The sequence below is a fragment of the Pleurodeles waltl genome, chromosome 9 (assembly GCF_031143425.1).
Source record: "Pleurodeles waltl isolate 20211129_DDA chromosome 9, aPleWal1.hap1.20221129, whole genome shotgun sequence".
In the NCBI taxonomy this organism is placed as follows: Eukaryota; Metazoa; Chordata; class Amphibia; order Caudata; family Salamandridae; genus Pleurodeles; species Pleurodeles waltl.
Genome location: NC_090448.1, coordinates 632,965,329 through 632,982,338, shown reverse-complemented (window position 1 = coordinate 632,982,338; position 17,010 = coordinate 632,965,329).

Here is a 17,010-nt window from a genome sequence, read left to right as displayed (position 1 = left end):
ATAGGGAGAGGAGGTTCCAGCCAGTTACAACTGGTTCTGGGAGTGCCCCCTCTCTCCTTTCAGCACAGGCTCCAAACATCAGTGGGGGGTTAACGACCCTATTGTGTGAGGCCAGGGCACAGCCTTTACAAATGTAGGTGTGCCCCGCCTCTCCCTTCTCTCAGCCCAGGAAGACTATTCAGCATGCAGATGCACCTTGGTGACACCTCCACCCTCCCTGTGTACAGGCTGTCTGAAAAGTATGCACAAAGCCCCAACTGTCACTCTGCCCAGACGTGGATTGGAGTCAAGCTGCAAAACACCAGAATTATAAGCACAGATAAATGCGCACTTTCTAGAAGTGGCATTTCTGTGATAGTAATAAAAAATACACCCACACCAGTAAGCAGTATTTATTATCACCATCACAACCATACCAAACACGCCTACGCTACCCCTCATAAATCAGACAATACCCTTTACACATAAGGCAGGGCATTTCTAATGCAATCCTATGAGAAGGCAGCACTCACAGCAGTGAGACACCAAGTTAGGCTGTTTGTCACTACCAGGACAGGCCATGCAATATGGCACATGTCCTGCCTTTCTACATACATGGCACCCTGCCCATAGGGCTAGCTAGGGCGTACTTTAGGGGTGACTTACATGTAGTAAAAGGGGAGTTCTGGGCCTGGCAAGTAAATTTAGATGCCAGGTCCCTGTGGCACAAAACTGCGCACACAGGCCCTGCGCTAGCAGGCCTGAGACAGGTTTGAAAGTCTACTTCAGTGGGTGGCGCAAGCAGCGCTGCAGGCCCACGAGTAGTATTTAATTTACAGGCCCTGGGTATAGAGATACCACTGTACAAGGGACTTATAGGTAAATTAAATATGCCAATTAGGTATAAGCCAATCATACCAACTTTAGATGGGAGAGCACCTGGACTTTAGCACTGGTCAGCAGTGATAAAGTGCTCAGAGTCCTAGAGCCAACAGCGAGAGGTCAGAAAAACCAGGAGGAAGGAGGCAAAAAGACTAGGGATGACCATGCGTATGGCCAAAAGTCCAACATGGGCCATGTGTGTGCCAATGGTGATGGAAACGGGTATGGTGGGCCTTATGTGTAACAAGCAGGACTGGCAGAACAGGCAGGATTCAATTTTCCTGTGTGTATTGCCTATGCAGGTCAGCGCCCATCAAAAGAAGGGTATGGCGTGCATCGCCAAGGAGGTGCGGACCCTAGGGGTCTATGGCAGGCGGAGCACCCACTGTTGCAAAAGGTGGGAGGACCTGAGACGCTGGGCACGGAAGACCGCAGAGGCCCAGCTTGGGATGGCCTCCCAATGAGGAAGGGGTGCTCATCGAACCCTGACCCCCCTGATGGCCTGCAAACTGGCGGTGGCCTATCCTGAGCTGGATGGGCACTTGAGGGCATCACAGCAGCCACAAGGGGGTGAGTACCCATCATTACAACTTACACAAGGTAGGGTGGTATCTGGATGTGGGATGTGTGTCAGTGGGTGCCCCTAGGCCAGGCCTGGCCTTGCAGTGTAGGTCCCCTGGTGGCTGGGGTTCAGAACGGAAAATCTTGCTACCTAGCTCGTAGGCATCCAGTACTGGTCAGGGCTGTGTGGGTCCCAGGTGTGCTGCATTAGGCGGTGTGTGCCCCTCCCCATACCTTGGCTGGTAACTATTTCTCTGCTAGTGCTATGGCATATTGCGTAGGCCTGTTCCCTGTGTGTGAGGGTGTTGTGTACGCCAACGGTGGTGTTGGTGCAGCCAATCACCAAGGGGGTCATTACAACATTGGCGGTAAAAGCCGCTTACCGCCGCGCAGAAGACCGCCAACACACTGCCGCGCCCGCGGATAACCGCCACAGCTATTATGACCCACAGGACGGAAACCACCAAAATTCAGACACCCACACAAGCCCACCACACCAAAGGTCTGTGATCAACTGGCGAAAACAAAACCTCCACCTTCACGCCAACAGGAATACGCCCACACTATCACGACACACGAATCCACGTGGCGTTCTTTCAACCGCAGTATTCCATTGGCAGTACACACCGCCGCGCTCAAAATACACACACATTTACAAAACACAACCACATTGGACAATTCCAAATACACACACCTGATACACATACACCCACCACTCCCACACACCCAATACAATATAAAACACCCACCCACATCACCCACAAACCCCTACGACAAAAATTCACGAACGGAGGCCAGAGAGCGACACCACAAACAACTAACAAGCATCCACAGGTACACAACACCATCACTCACATAACTTCCACACACCTCACACTACACACCACTACATATCAGCACACTTATCACACCACACATCACCAACACCACCCCATGGCAAAGACACCCCAGGCTCTCAGAGGAGGAGTTCAGGGTCATGGTGGAGGAAATCGTCCGGGTAGAGCCACAGCTATTCGGATCACAGGTGCCGCACACCTCAATTGCAAGGAAGATGGAGCTATGGCGAAGAATAGTGGACAGGGTCGACGCAGTGGGACAGCACCCAAGAAATCAGGAGGACATCAGGAAGAGGTGGAACAACCTACAGGGGAAGGTACGTTCCGTGGTCTCAAGACACCACCTGGCGGTTCAGCGGACTGGCGGTGGACCCCCACCTTCTCCCCCACAACTAACAACATGGGAGGAGCAGGTCTTGGCGATTCTGCAACCTGAGGGCATCGCAGGAGTAGCTGGAGGAATGGACTCTGTTAAGTCAAATCTTAACTATTACATCCCCCACCCTACCTGCATGCCAGCACATACCCCCACCCTCACCCTCACCCCATCACTCCTATTCCTCACAAATGTCCCAACATCACAACCCACACATCCCAACACCAAGCCCTGCATGCAACAACAAAGCATGGACACCCATCACCAAAGCATGGCCACTGCACATACCCATACACCCCCCTAAACCATCATCACACAAGGTTCCACACAGGAATGCAAGCACTGAGGTACACGGTCACCCACCCATAGCACACCATGGCACACACAGATGTAATAAACATCCTTTTATACCCCTGCAGGACCCCTACCCAACGGCACCGGACAGGAGGGTCCACACATGCCCACACCACCAACAGAAGAGGCCCACAGTGATGACAGCAGCTCTGTCAAACTGGATCTAGATGACCAGACCGGCCCATCGGGGACCTCTGGACAGTCGGTTCCCCACACCCAGTCACAGGCCACCACAGAGCTTCCCCCTTCTGGAAACACCAGCACAGCACCCACCCAGCGGGCCCATACCTCCGTCCCCAGGACACGTCAATCAGCAGTGTGTCCACCACTACAGGGAACCCAGGCTAACCCACCACCCCAACAACAACAGGGACCTGGGGGCAGTGGTAGTGGGCAGACAGTCCAGGGGACGGAGGCCCAGGAACCCAGGGGAACTGGGAGGGCTGCTGTGCGACAGGGGGAGGACAGGCCAAGGGAACCCACTCTCCACGAGGCCCTCTCCTCCAACATGGGAGCCTACCACCACTCCCAGGAGATGATGGCAACGGTACTGGCTAAGTTTCAGGAGACCCAGCGCCTGCAGGAGGAATAGTATATGGGCTTTAGCGAGGAACTCAGAACCATCAACTCCACCCTGGGCAGCATCTTAAGGGTGCTGAAGGAACTCGTGAAAACCAGGAGGGACACTGTGGCACTACAAGGGGCCTCTGGACGATGAACTGCCCACCACCTCCACTGGCGCTAGTGGACAGGAGGCACCGCCACAGGACCACCACACCAGCACCCCAACCCCTGCAGAGGGAGAACCACCTCGCAAACGGTCCCTGAGATCCAGGAACAAGACAGAGAACCATGCCAAGACCCCGCCAAAAAATTAGACCACCCTGATTGTCTTCCTACTGTCCCACTTTGTCACCCTGTCCATACTTAAACTGCCCCAGCTCCGCTTCCTATGCCCATTTGGGCAATGCACCTGTGAGACTAATCGACTGGACTCTGCCATGGACATTCCTCTACCATCACCCCTCACCATTACGCTACCCCCTCCAATTTTGAACACTAAAATAAACACCCTTAAAGCACAAAACAATCTGGAGTCAGTCTGTGATTTCGGAATAATGTATTAGCAATTACTGTGGCAAAAAGCTCTTTCACTTGTAATGTCAACATACCTATGTCACACAGCTCTAGTCCATGAGGAATCACAGCAGATGTCACACTGTGGGACCCAGATCTGTGAAATCGTAACGGAAAGTGACAACTCAATGACCATACACTGGGTGAAAATGACAGACAGTAGAGAGGTAGTAGTGTTTAAGTACATGTAGTAGGCAGGTTTGTATTCTTACCTGTGTCTCACTGGAAATATTGCTGGATCACTGAGTCCCTGTTGTCCATGTCTTCTTCTTCTGCTTCCTCGTCTTCACTGTCCACAGGCTTCACACCTGCAACAACACCGCCATCTGGACCATCCTCCTGCAGAAAAGGCACCTGTCGTCGCAAAGCCAAGTTGTGAAGCATACAGCAGGCCACGATGATCTGGCACACCTTCTTTGGTGAGTAGAATAGGGATCCACATGACATATGGAGGCACCTGAACCTGGCCTTCAGTAGCCCGAAGGTCCGCTCAATCACCCTCCTAGTTCACCCGGGGGGCCTCATTGTAGCGTTCCTCTGCCCTTGTCCTGGGATTCCTCACTGGGGTCAGTAGCCATGACAGGTTGGGGTAACCAGAGTCACCTGAAAATGGCGATGGACAACTGTTAGACACACACTAAGCTGGAGGGATATCCCCAGACCCAGACAACCATTCCCACTGACTAGCTTCCATGTGCTCACCTAATAGCCACACACGGTGTCTCTGGAGTTGACCCATCACATAAGGGATGCTGCTATTCCGCAGGATGTAGGCATCATGCACTGAGCCAGGGAACTTGGCATTCACATGGGAGATGTACTGGTCGGCCAAACATACCATCTGTACATTCATCGAATGATAACTCTTCCGGTTTCTGTACATCTGTTCACTCCTGTGGTGGGAGATCAAAGCCACATGAGTCCCATCAATGGCACCTATGATGTTGGGGATATGTCCCAGGGCATAGAAATCGCCTTTCACTGTAGGCAAATCCTCCACCTGAGGGAAAACGATGTAGCTCCGCATGTGTTTCAGCAGGGCAGACAACACACTGGACATCACGTTGGAAAACATGGGCTGGGACATCCCTGATGCTATGGCCACTGTTGTTTGAAACGACCCACTTGCAAGGAAATGGAGTACTGACAGCACTTGCACTTGAGGGGGGATTCCTGTGGTATGGCGGATAGATGACATCCGGTCTGGCTCCAGCTGGGTACACAGTTCCTAGATTGTGGCACGGTCAAGCCTGTATGTGATTATCACGTGTCTTTCCTCCATTGTCGACAGGTCCACCAACGGTCGGTACACCGGAGGATGCCGCCATCTCCTCACATGTCCCAGCGGACGGTGCCTATGAAGGACAACAGCGAGCACAGCCAAACAACTCAGAGGTACATACCCACAGCTTACACAGAACAGCAATCATAATCTAAAAAGTGGCCTGTATGTGTGTTGAGTCTAGACCTAGGTTTGTGTGACGCAGTTGAAAATGAAGACATGTGGGCCCCTGAAATAGCGGCTGCCTGACCTGTATAGTGGGACAATGGGATGTGAGTTAACTGCGCTGGCTTTGTACACCATCGCAGTAGGCGGTCGAAGACAGTGGCGCAATGCTGCATTGGTTAACATTGGACCCTATGGGTCCCAGGAGCCAATGACGATGTACGCCGGCGGTGACAGTACGCACCGCCGCGGACGTGACCGCCATTTTCTATCTGTTCAATCACTCGATACCTGATCTTCGACAGGAGAGGACCTACACTGCAAGTGCTACTGTGACCTTGGTCTGGAAGAAACAATGGCTCGTGCGACTGGGGAAAGGGCCCCTGCCTTCAGCACGTAGGAGTTGGAGAAACTCGTGGGTGGGGTCCTCCCCCAGTAAATGCTTCTCTACGGTCCTCCAGACAAACAGGTAAGTACACTGGGAGCATGCTGTATGGGCTATGCCTGTGTGGAGAGGGGTGGATGAAAGAAGGAAGTGGGGAGAGTGCGGCGTGCATGAAACGACGGTGAGTGCATGTGCCACATGGCGAGGGTCGGGATGGGGGCCAATCACTTTGACGGTGCAGTTGGTAACAAGTTTCTCTTCCCCCTGTACAACTCATGTAGGTCAGCGCCCACCAGAAAAAATATATTTGGCGTGCCATCGCCAAGGACATCCAGACCCTAGGGGTCTACCACAGACGGAGCACCCACTGCCGTAAAAGATGGGAGGACATTTGCCTCTGGAGCAAGAAGACGGCGGAGGCTCAGCTGGGGATGGCCTCCCAACGTGGGAGGGGTGCCCGTCGCACCATAACCCCCCTGATGTTTAGGATCCTGGCAGTGGCGTACCCGGAGTTGGATGGGTGCTGGAGGGCATCACAGCAGCCACAAGGGGGTGAGTACACTCTCATTCTGCTGATTTTGCGGGCAGTGGAGGGGTCTGGGTGGGGGAGGTGGGCTGTGGTTTTCCCTAGGCCAGGGCGAGTTCCGTAGGCAAGGTCCCTCCGTAAGGCAGTCCATGTGGCACCCCACCGCACCTCTGTAGAGTGCCAAGTACACCTAGTCATGCCCCTGTGTCATCCATGTGTGCAGATGTCGTCCATAGCCTAGTAGGCCATTTCCCAGGATTTGAACAGTGGAGCCCAAGAGCGCGGCGTAGTGCTGGGGGCTTCTGTGTATGTTGTGTCCGCCAACGGTAGCGGTAATGCATGCACTCAACATCTCTTTCTTCTGTCTTCCCCCTCTTTTTGTGGTCTCCCTGTTCTTGTGTGCATTAGCATCATCAGGCGGAGGAGCAGTGGCACCAGAGCACGAAGGGGCTGCATCCCACATGGCCATGGAGGGCCACACTACGGAATCGGACTTCACCAGTGGGACGGAGGGAGAGGGGAGCTCCACGGCGGGGACCGGAGCTGAGACCAGTGACACGGACTCGTCCTCTAATGGGAGCTCCCTTGTGGTGGTGGCAACATCTGTGCCCCCCCCATCTACAGGTACAGCCGCCACCTCCTCTTCCAGCACCGCCCTCCCAACAGCCCCTCAGCCTTTGCCCCGTGCCCCCTCACCCAGGAGGGTGGGCATCACCTTCGCCCCAGGTACCTCAGGCCCTGCTCTGTCACACCTGCTGCCCTCAGTGAGGAGGCCTTTGACATCCTCAGGTCCCTCACTTTTGGGCAGTCTACCATTTTGAATGCCACCCAGGGTCCAGAGAGGCAGTTGCAACAAACCAATGCATTCCTGGAGGGCATTCATTCTGGTCAGGCGGCCCTTCAGCAAGCTTTTCAGACTCTGGCCTCAGCACTGATGGCAGCCATTGTCCCTGTGTCTAGCCTCCCCCTTCCAACTTCCTCCACCCAGACCCATTCCCCTGAACCCCAGCCTATCCCAAGCACACCTTCAGACCAGCATGCACACAAGTCAACACACAAGGGAAGCTCATGCAAACATAAGCACCACACATCCCACAGGCACTCATGCAAACATCACACACATGCAGACACACCAACATCCACTGCCTCCACTGTGTCCCCCTCCTCCTCGTCTCCCTCCTCCCTCCCAGTCTCGTCTACACTCACACCTGCATGCACTACCTCTACAGCCACTACGTCCATCACCAGCACACCCACCACCACACCCCGCTCACGTGCAGTCACCACCCCCACTACCATTCACACAACCCCTGTGTCCTCTCCCACTGTGTCTGTGACGCCCCCTCCCAAGATACACAAACGCAGGCACACACCCACCCAACAGCCATCCACCTCACGACAGCCTCCAGCGCATGCACCTTCACCCAAAGTCAGTAAACGAACACCTCCTACAACCACAACCTCTTCCTCCACTCCCAAACCCCCTCCAGCTACCCGTCCCAGTGTCTCCAAAAAACGTTTCCTGTCCAACCTTGACCTCTTTCCCTCACCTCCCCCACCCTGTCTGTCTGCTAGGGCCCAAACTAGCACCTCAGCCAAAACAACTCCGGGACCAGTGGTGCCTGTAGTCACCGGAATCTGGAGTGCAACGGCCACCAGGGCAGCCAGTGTAGCACGGAGCCACAGCACAGACAGTCCCCCACCTGTGAAGCATCAGAAGTTGGCCAGTGTCCGGCGGGAGAGGGGGAAGACTCCAGCCACCAAAGCCGCTCCCAGGGGTCCCGGTGAGAGTGTTGAGTCAGCTGCGACACCGTCCAAGGTGGGGAAGGGGCACAAGAAACTCAGCAAGTCTGGGAAGAGGCGGAGAAGACCGCCATCAGCCCCGCTGCCCAGGAGGCCACGGCCAGCACCAGCCCAGCTGCCCAGAAGGCCACCGCCATCATCCCCACTGGGCCATGAAGGACCGCCAGCACAAGCCCCGCTGGGCCATGAAGGACCGCCAGCAGCTGAGTCACTGCAAAGGAGCCCGCCGTCTCAAGCACCGCTGAACAGGGCACCGCCGTCTCAAGCAACGCTGAACTGGGCACCGCCGTCTCAAGCACCGCTGAACAGGGCACCGCAGTCTCAAGCACCGCTGAACTGGGCACCGCTGTCTCAAGCACCGCTGAACTGGGCACCGCTGTCTCAAGCACCGCTGAACTGGGCACCTCTGTCTCAAGCACCGCTGGCCCATGAACGCCAAGGGCACTGATGCTACTGAGTCCGTCACGGGCAGGATGAAGCACTCTGGGCACCATGCCCCCTCCAGAACCAGTGGAGAGATCCATCCACTACCTCTGTCCTTAGCAGGATGAAGCACTCTGAGCACCATGTCCCCTCCAGAACCAGTGGAGAGATCCATCCACTACCTCTGTCCTTAGCAGGATGAAGCACTCTGAGCACCATGTCCCCTCCAGAACCAGTGGAGACTGTCATCCACTTGAGAGACTGTGGCTTTGCACTCCCCAGGATGGAACAGTGGGCAACCCACCCACTGTAGAGACTTGAGAGACTGTGGCTTTGCACTCCCCAGGATGGAACAGTGGGCAACCCACCCACTGTTTAGACTTGAGAGACTGTGGCTCTGCACTCCCCAGGATGGAACAGTGGGCAACCCACCCACTGTAGAGACTTGAGAGACTGTGGCTTTGCACTCCCCAGGATAGAGCAGTGGGCATGTGGCCCTCTCGTGGGTTTGGCGTAGTGCACTCAAGCGGCTGCGGTGCCCCCCCTTTCCATCCCCCTGAGGTGCCTGTTTTGTTGCTATCTGATGCCCCTGCAGTGTTATCTCCGTCATGGTCGGGGATCTTGTGTGGGCCTCGCCCATACCGTGTGGGCCTAGTGTTCCACGGACTTAATTGGAGCACTACCTGGACTACTATGCTTGGTGTATATTTTGTTAATGGTGTATATATATATTTTTGCTTACTTGCTTTTAATATATTACAATGGTTACACTCATTTGCTATTGTCTTTGCATTCTTCCGGGGGGTTGGGTGGTGTAACTTTCATGTATAAATATGTATTAGTGTGTGTGTTGTAGGGGGTGAGGGTGGGGGTGTTGCGTGTGTGTGTTCCTGTTTTTTGCCTCCCCTGTGTCATAGGTGCAGTACTCACCGTGGTCTTCGCCACCGGCGTTCGTGCTCCTGGTAGAGGAGCAGGAAGACTATCGCAGGGAGAATTTGGAGTTCCGGATCCATGGTGTCTTCGTTCCTCATGTGGTGTGTAGAGGTGAGCGTTTTCCCTTTGGAATCCTGTTTCCGTCGTGTTTTTATCCGCGGTGAATCCGCCCCGGAAAAGGTGGCGGATTGGTAGGTTGTGATACTGTGGGTGGTACTTTATCACCCGCCTGCCTGTTGGCGGTGACTGCCGTGCTGTTTGTTTGTATCGCCGTGGCGGTCAGAGTGTTAAAGTGGCTGTCTTTGCTGGCGGTTTCCGCCACGGTCGTAATTGCAAATCTATTACCGCCGGCATGTTGGTGGTCTTACTGCCGCTTTAACACCAACCGCCAGGGTTGTAATGACCAACCCAAGTGTATCCTTTGTCTCTCCCCCCCCTTTTTGTTTTGTCATCCTGTCCTTATGTGCATTAGCATAATCTGGGGGAGGAGCAGAGGCACCTGCGACGGAGGGAGCTGCATCCCACAGGCCCCAGGATGCAGAATCCACCAAAGCTGAGGGCACCAGTGGTACGGAGGGCGAGGGGAGCACCACGGCGGATACTGGAGGGGACAGTTCTGACACAGATACCTCCTTCGATGGAAGCTCCCTGGAGGTGACGGACACTTCTGTGACTGCCCCAGCTACAGGTACAGCCGCCACCCCCATACCAGCACCGCCCTCCCAGCAGCCCCTCATCGAGTTACCCATGCCCTCTCACCCAGGGGGGGGGCATCTACTTCAACCCAGGCACCTCAGGCCCTGCCCCAGTTAGCCCTGCTGCACTGAGTGAGAAGGCTATTGACCTCCTGAGATCCATCTCTGTAGGGCAGTCAACCATTGTGAATCCCATACAGGGGCTGGCAGCCCACATGCAACAAACTAATGCATTCCTGGAGGGCTTTAACACTGGATTGGCAGCCCAACAGAGATCGATTCAGGCTCTGGCCTCCTCTCTGATGGCAGCCATTGTGCCTGTTTCTACCCTCCCCCCTCCAACTTCCACTGCCCAGCCCCATTCTCCTCAATCTCAACCCATCCCAAGCACACAGGCATACGAGCATGCACACAAGACAACACACAAGAGTGGTACAGGCAAACACATGCACCACACTTCATCCCACAGGCACTCACACAAACACCATCCAGATGCAGACACACCAACATCTACTATTTCCACTGTCTCCCCCTCCTCCTCCTCCACCACCTCCCACCCAGTTACGTCCACACTCACACCTGCATGCACTACATCATCATCCACTACCAGCATCATCACCACACAAAGTAGAACACAAACCTCACTGGCAGACACCTCCACAACAGCCGTGCACACGTCCCCTGCGTCCTCTCCCACTGTATCGGCACCCACTCCTAAGGTATACAAATGCAAGCACTCGGACACCCAACAGCCATCCACCTCACAACAGCATACAGCCATGCACCTGCACCCAAAAGCAGCAGACAGACACCTCAAACAGCCACTCCCTCTTCCTCCACTCCCATTCCTCGTCCCTCTTCCCGCCTCAATGTCCCTAAAAAACTGTTCCTACCCACCATTGGCCTCTTCCCTATCCCTCCCCCCATCCTGCACGTATGGGCAGGGTAGGAAGAACCCAGCCAAGCACCTCAGCCACACAGTCCACGGGCCCAGTTGTCACCACACCCACTCGTGGTGGAAAATGATCCATGCCACCTGTCCTGAAGGTGAAAGATTCTGCACCAGGCTGCCTCAAGGGAAAGGAGCCTGCCCAAGCTGGCAGAAATACCAAGGACCCTGCACCAGCAGGCAAGAAGGTAAAGAAGCCTGCCCCAGCTGCCAGGAAGACAAAGGAGCCTGCACCAGCAGGCAAGAAGGAAAATGTGCCTGCCCCACCTGCTAGGAGGACAGAGGAGCCTGCACCAGCAGCCAAGAAGGGAAAGGAGCCTGCCCCAGCTGCCAGGAAGAGCAAGGAGCCTGCACCAGCAGGCAGGAAGACCCTGGGGCTTGGGGCAGGAACTGTGATGAAGCCCCCACCACGAACCATGGTTGTGCAGCCACCCGAGGTTGGAGGGGATGGGCAGGAGCTTCCCCCCCATCAGCAGCACCACCACTGAGCAGGTGTGCGAGGTTGCAGGTGATGGGCAGGAGCCCCCCCAGCATCAGCACCACCACTGAGCAGGCTTGCGAGGTTGCAGGGGATGGGCAGGAGCCTCCCCCCCAGCAGCAGCACCACCACTGAGCAGCCGTCTGAGGTTGCAGGGGGTGGGCAGGAGCATCCCCCCACCAGCAGCACCACCACCACTGTGCAGCCGTCACTACCAGCAGACGGTCTGTAATCCTGCCTCCATGGGCTGCTGTGTGGCCTGGCCCCTGCAAAGCCATTGTGTATGACACCCACCTGAGAGACTGTGATCTTGCACTCCCCAGGTTCAAGAGCACAGGGCAGGTTGCCCCCTCCAGAACCAGTGGGTAAGACACCCACATGTCCAACACTCTCCAAGATCAAGAACAGGGCACAATGCCCCATCCAGAACCAGTGGGTAAGACACCCACATGTCCAACACTCTCCAAGATCAAGAACAGGGCACGATGCCCCCTCCAGAACCAGTGGGCAAGACACCCACCCGGGAGACTGTGGCCCATCACTCCCCAGGACTAAGAGCACAGGGCATGATGCCCCCTCCAGAACCAGTGGGTGAGACACCCACATGAGAGACTGTGACCTGACCTTGCACTCCACAGGACCAAGCACATGGCAGGTTGCCTTCTCCAGAACCAGTGAGTGAGACACCCACATTAGAGACTGTGACTTTGCACTCTACAGGACCAAGCACAGGGCATGTTGCCCCCTCCAGTATCAGTGGTCTTGTCACATCTCCCGGCTGAGGCACCTCCGGTCCCTCTGAGGTGCCTGCCTATTTACCAACTGATGCCCCTGCAGTGTTCTCTCTGTGTTGGAGCAGGTTGTCGAAGTAAGCCTCAGCAACGCCTACTAGTGCAAGGGGTTCGCCCTTCTCTGCACAAAGTCCTCAGACCATATAGGAAGAAGTTGGCACAGAAACTGAAATAAAAGACAAAGTTTATTAAACCTCATGAGGTGGTACTACAGTTCAAACAGCACCCTTCGGTAATGTTTGAAGTAGCATACTGAACTAAGAGAGCATGGTCCTTTTATACCCACGCAGGGGCTAAAAGAAGGTGGTACAATTATGGAAGCAAGACTTACATACATATAAGGTCATATGGAAATGCACAGTCGACAGGTAGAAGGGGCTAACAGTTTTCAAGGACTAGTTGACACATTACTGTCTGTTACGGATTTCTAACAGCTGCAGATCTTACTGGGCATGTGCGAAAGTGGGAGATGCTAAATATAACTTGTCACTAGACAGATTTTCAAGAGTAGTTAACAGAAAGGTAGGACAGAGCACATGGCGAGCACATGGCAGAGAAAATGGCTGCCATGAATACAAAATGGATTCCACAAAATGTTCACCATAGTTGCTAAATACAAGATGTCTTCTGCTAATGCTTAATCTAATCGCTATTAAATTACAACAAGGTGACGTATGGCCTTGGACTTTGGCCTGTGGCCATGTGGACTACGCAATTAGTGGACTGGACTGTGTCCCTTTTTCTGGACATATATATATATCTTTTATCTTGCCTAACTTATTTTTCATGCTGTGTTGATCTTATTAATTCACTTTTGCGAAATCGTTTTGTCCTTGCACTATTCATCCGAGTAACGGGGTAAAATTGTTTTTGTAATGCAGCTGATTGTGTGTATGGTGTTGAGGGGGTGTGTTGTGTGTGTGTGTGTCACTCTGTTTTTTCCTCCCCCTCCCTTGTGTGCTAGGCGGCTGTACTCACTGAGGTCATCTTCGCCGGCGTTGGTGTTTGTGGTGGAGCAGAACGTAGAAGATCATGGGGAAGACATGCAGTTCAGGCTCCATGGTGGCATGGTTGTTCCCTGTGTCTCCAATGGTGAGTCCTTTCCCTTCTGAGCTCAGTTTCCACCAGGCCTTTGATGTCATTGGTACCGCCCCGGAAAAGGAGGCGGTTTCCTGGGTCATAATATGGTGGGTGGAACATTGACTTCCGCCTGGCTGTAGGCAACTACTGCCATGGTGCCTGTTGTTTCCGCCCTTGCGGTCGGAGTGGTACATTGGCTGTCTTTCGGAGATCTCTCCGCCATGGTCATAATTTGGCGGTAGTTACCGCCGGCCTGTTGGCAGTATTACCGTCACTTTAACACCAACCGCCAGGGTCGTAATGAGGGTCTATGTGTAAGCAGCTCGAACTGGGCATGAGGCCCCTTCATTACTGAGGGGTACCAGTCTAACATGATCTATAACGTGTAGAAGGGCTCCTTGAAACCAGTTTTGGTGTTCTTGATATGTGAGTGGTAATTCTAAAAATGCATAAGCTCTGTATTGTGCAGGTGGATTTGCTACAGTGTATGTGTTGAAAGTGTTTGAATTTACATCAACTACAGGAAAGGTGACCCAGGAATAGAAAGTCTCTGTTCTGTACGCATTGTGTGCTTGTACCATGAACGTAACATCTCCATCCTCATTAGGAAGCCCATTAGCAAGCAAAAACTGTGTGACTGCTGGTCTACAGTTTACTGGAATTACTATTGGTTGTGCCATCTCAGTAAACCAGCATTCTGGAATAAAAACACCAATGGGGAATCCTCTTAAGGGTCAATCTTGAACAATCAACAGGCTAATATAAGGCCCACCTACATAGGGGAGGAAGATTTTCAACACCACCAACTTCTCTGTATAAAAGGTGCTTAGGGTACATTTGGCATGCGTAAGGGAGCTAGTCAGGAGATCCGTTAAAAATGTACCAGTCCAATGTTGGTAGCATCATGTCTAATGGCTCTTATTATGGTAATAATACTGTGTGTTTAGAATGGAAGAACCACCGCGTGCGGGAGACTGAGTGAAGCCAACATTGGCTGGAAGCTGTCGGCCTAACTCCTGGCTAACCTGCAGTACCTCACCCACCCCAATCAGCGTAGGAGTGATTTGTGGCAAACGGAACCTGACTTCTCAGGCAAGTTGTATTGAACAGATCACACCCCTTTTACTCACTTACTCAAAGTCTCTAATATTCCAAGGGAAGATGAGAGGTGCAAGCTAGGTTTCAATATATTTATTGAAACAATTCCATCCTAGTACATGAAGAATGGCTGTGATAATAAGGCATATGAAACCTAATACAGTGATCATCATAACAATGAGAGTAAAAAAGATAAACAACCCTACTATTGTGTATGGTTCAAGAATGTCTAGTGATTCCTGCCTAACCTCTGTGTATTAGAACAAAGTGGGAGTAACCCCTCTGCCGGTCCAGTTCTAAGGGAGGAACCCCGACCCGATGCCTGAGTAGTATACCAAGGGTCTGCCTGTTCTCTGGATGGCAATCCTCTCAGGAGCTTAAGTGTCACCGTCAGGATCAGCAAAGCTGGCTGCAGTATGATGTGATTCCCAGGATGACCCTGACTGGAATGCCCTCTGTCCTCCTTAGGCCTATGTGATGATTATATAATAAATCCTACACAGTTCGTGAAATTAGGCCTGAGGTCATGATACTTCTAGAGGAACTGTCCCCTGAGAAGGCAATCCAGCCAGGCATACCATGGACCAAACCTAACAGCCTTGAAAAAGGCACATAATGCATTTTGTGCAAAAGGCTGATAAAAATGTGTAGCACATACTCTGTGTTCCTAGAAGGAGGCAACTGATTAAAAATATAAAGTAATGCACTATGTGTGTGTTTAAAGGCTCAGGCCGTGAAACTAACTAAAATATGGGTTTCCAACCCACCACTAACGGGTCACTACAACAGTTCCTCCCTAGTTCTTGATCCTTGGAAGTGGGAATCAAGGTGCTCTGGCAGCCCAGCTGTGGTCACCATCAGAACCGACACAGCGCAACCAACCTGATGCAGCCCTCGCATCTCCTCATGAGAATTGATGCTGCATGATGCAACTTGACATGGATCTTGCATTGCAGCCCTCACAGCTCCTGAATGGAACCGGCGCAGCACAGTGCAACTTGACATGGACCTCACATCAAAGCCCCATATCAGAGCCAATGCAGTATGATCCATCTTGATGCAGGACCCTGCATCTCTCATTGGAACCGACTGTACAATGCAACTTGATGCAGGACCCTGCATTTCTCATTGGAACCAATTCTGTACAATGCATCTTGATGCAGGACCTTGCATCACTCATCTGAACCAATGCAGCAGAACACATTTCGACAAAGGACTCCGAATCATTCCTTAGAACTGCTGCTGTGCAGCACAACTCTCCACATCAAGAAATAAGGTACAATTCTCAGTGGGCCTAATCTGGATCCTGAATCCAGCTCGCACTCCATCACGGTCAGCCTGAACTTGTGACTTTGTCTCAGACTGGCACAACCAGATAACCACAGTTGATCGGTTATATGCTTTTACACAGTTTTTTTTACCTAGCCTTTGCATATCTCCAGTTCTAGTAATTGGATTTTTGTTTTTTTGGTGTCAAATAATTGATTAAAATGTACACCATTTTTCAAAAATGGTGTGGGATTTTTCCTGTGCTGTGTTTTCACTTTATTACTGTTTAAGTGCTGTATGAATAGTTTACACAGCGCCTCTAAGGCAAGCCTGATTGCTTTTGTGCAAAGCTACCAGAGGGTTAATCCACAATTTTATTTAGTCACTTTTTGTGGTTCACCTTCACAAGGACTGAATCTGTTGCTTGAGAAGTGTTCAAAACCACCTTCAACTGCTAACTCAGTTCCTCACAAACTCCACAACAAAGAATGGGAAAAGGTGCGGGCATATCTGCGGAGAGTATTGCAGAATGCCCATATAAAACCGAAGAAATTCTACTTACTACATAGGGATTATCTTTCTCACAGGTAGCTCACCCACATGTTTCCAGGCTCCACTGACACATGTGGTAGGTGTGGGACCGCTGGTGCTAACCTGAAACACATGTAGGATTGTCCCCAATTATCTGCATAATGGAGTATGGTACTGCCACAATTAAAGCGGATTGCAGGGATAACAGGTATTTCTCCAGGGCGGTCGGGTCCTCCAAGAGACATGCTTCTTAGATCTTGCTCTTATTATAGCCAAAAAACAAGTAAGATGTGCTGAAAGCTCCTGTCTCCACTGAGCCTGTAACTTTGTTCAGGTTCATTATTCTGCTGGCAAAGGCCAAGGCGGTGGCATTATATCTGGAGGATACCAGAGGTCTGCGCTGCCGACTGACGGCACAGGGCTGGGAGGCACAGGCATCTCCGCTAGTTGACCCACACCGTGAAATTCCACATCTGA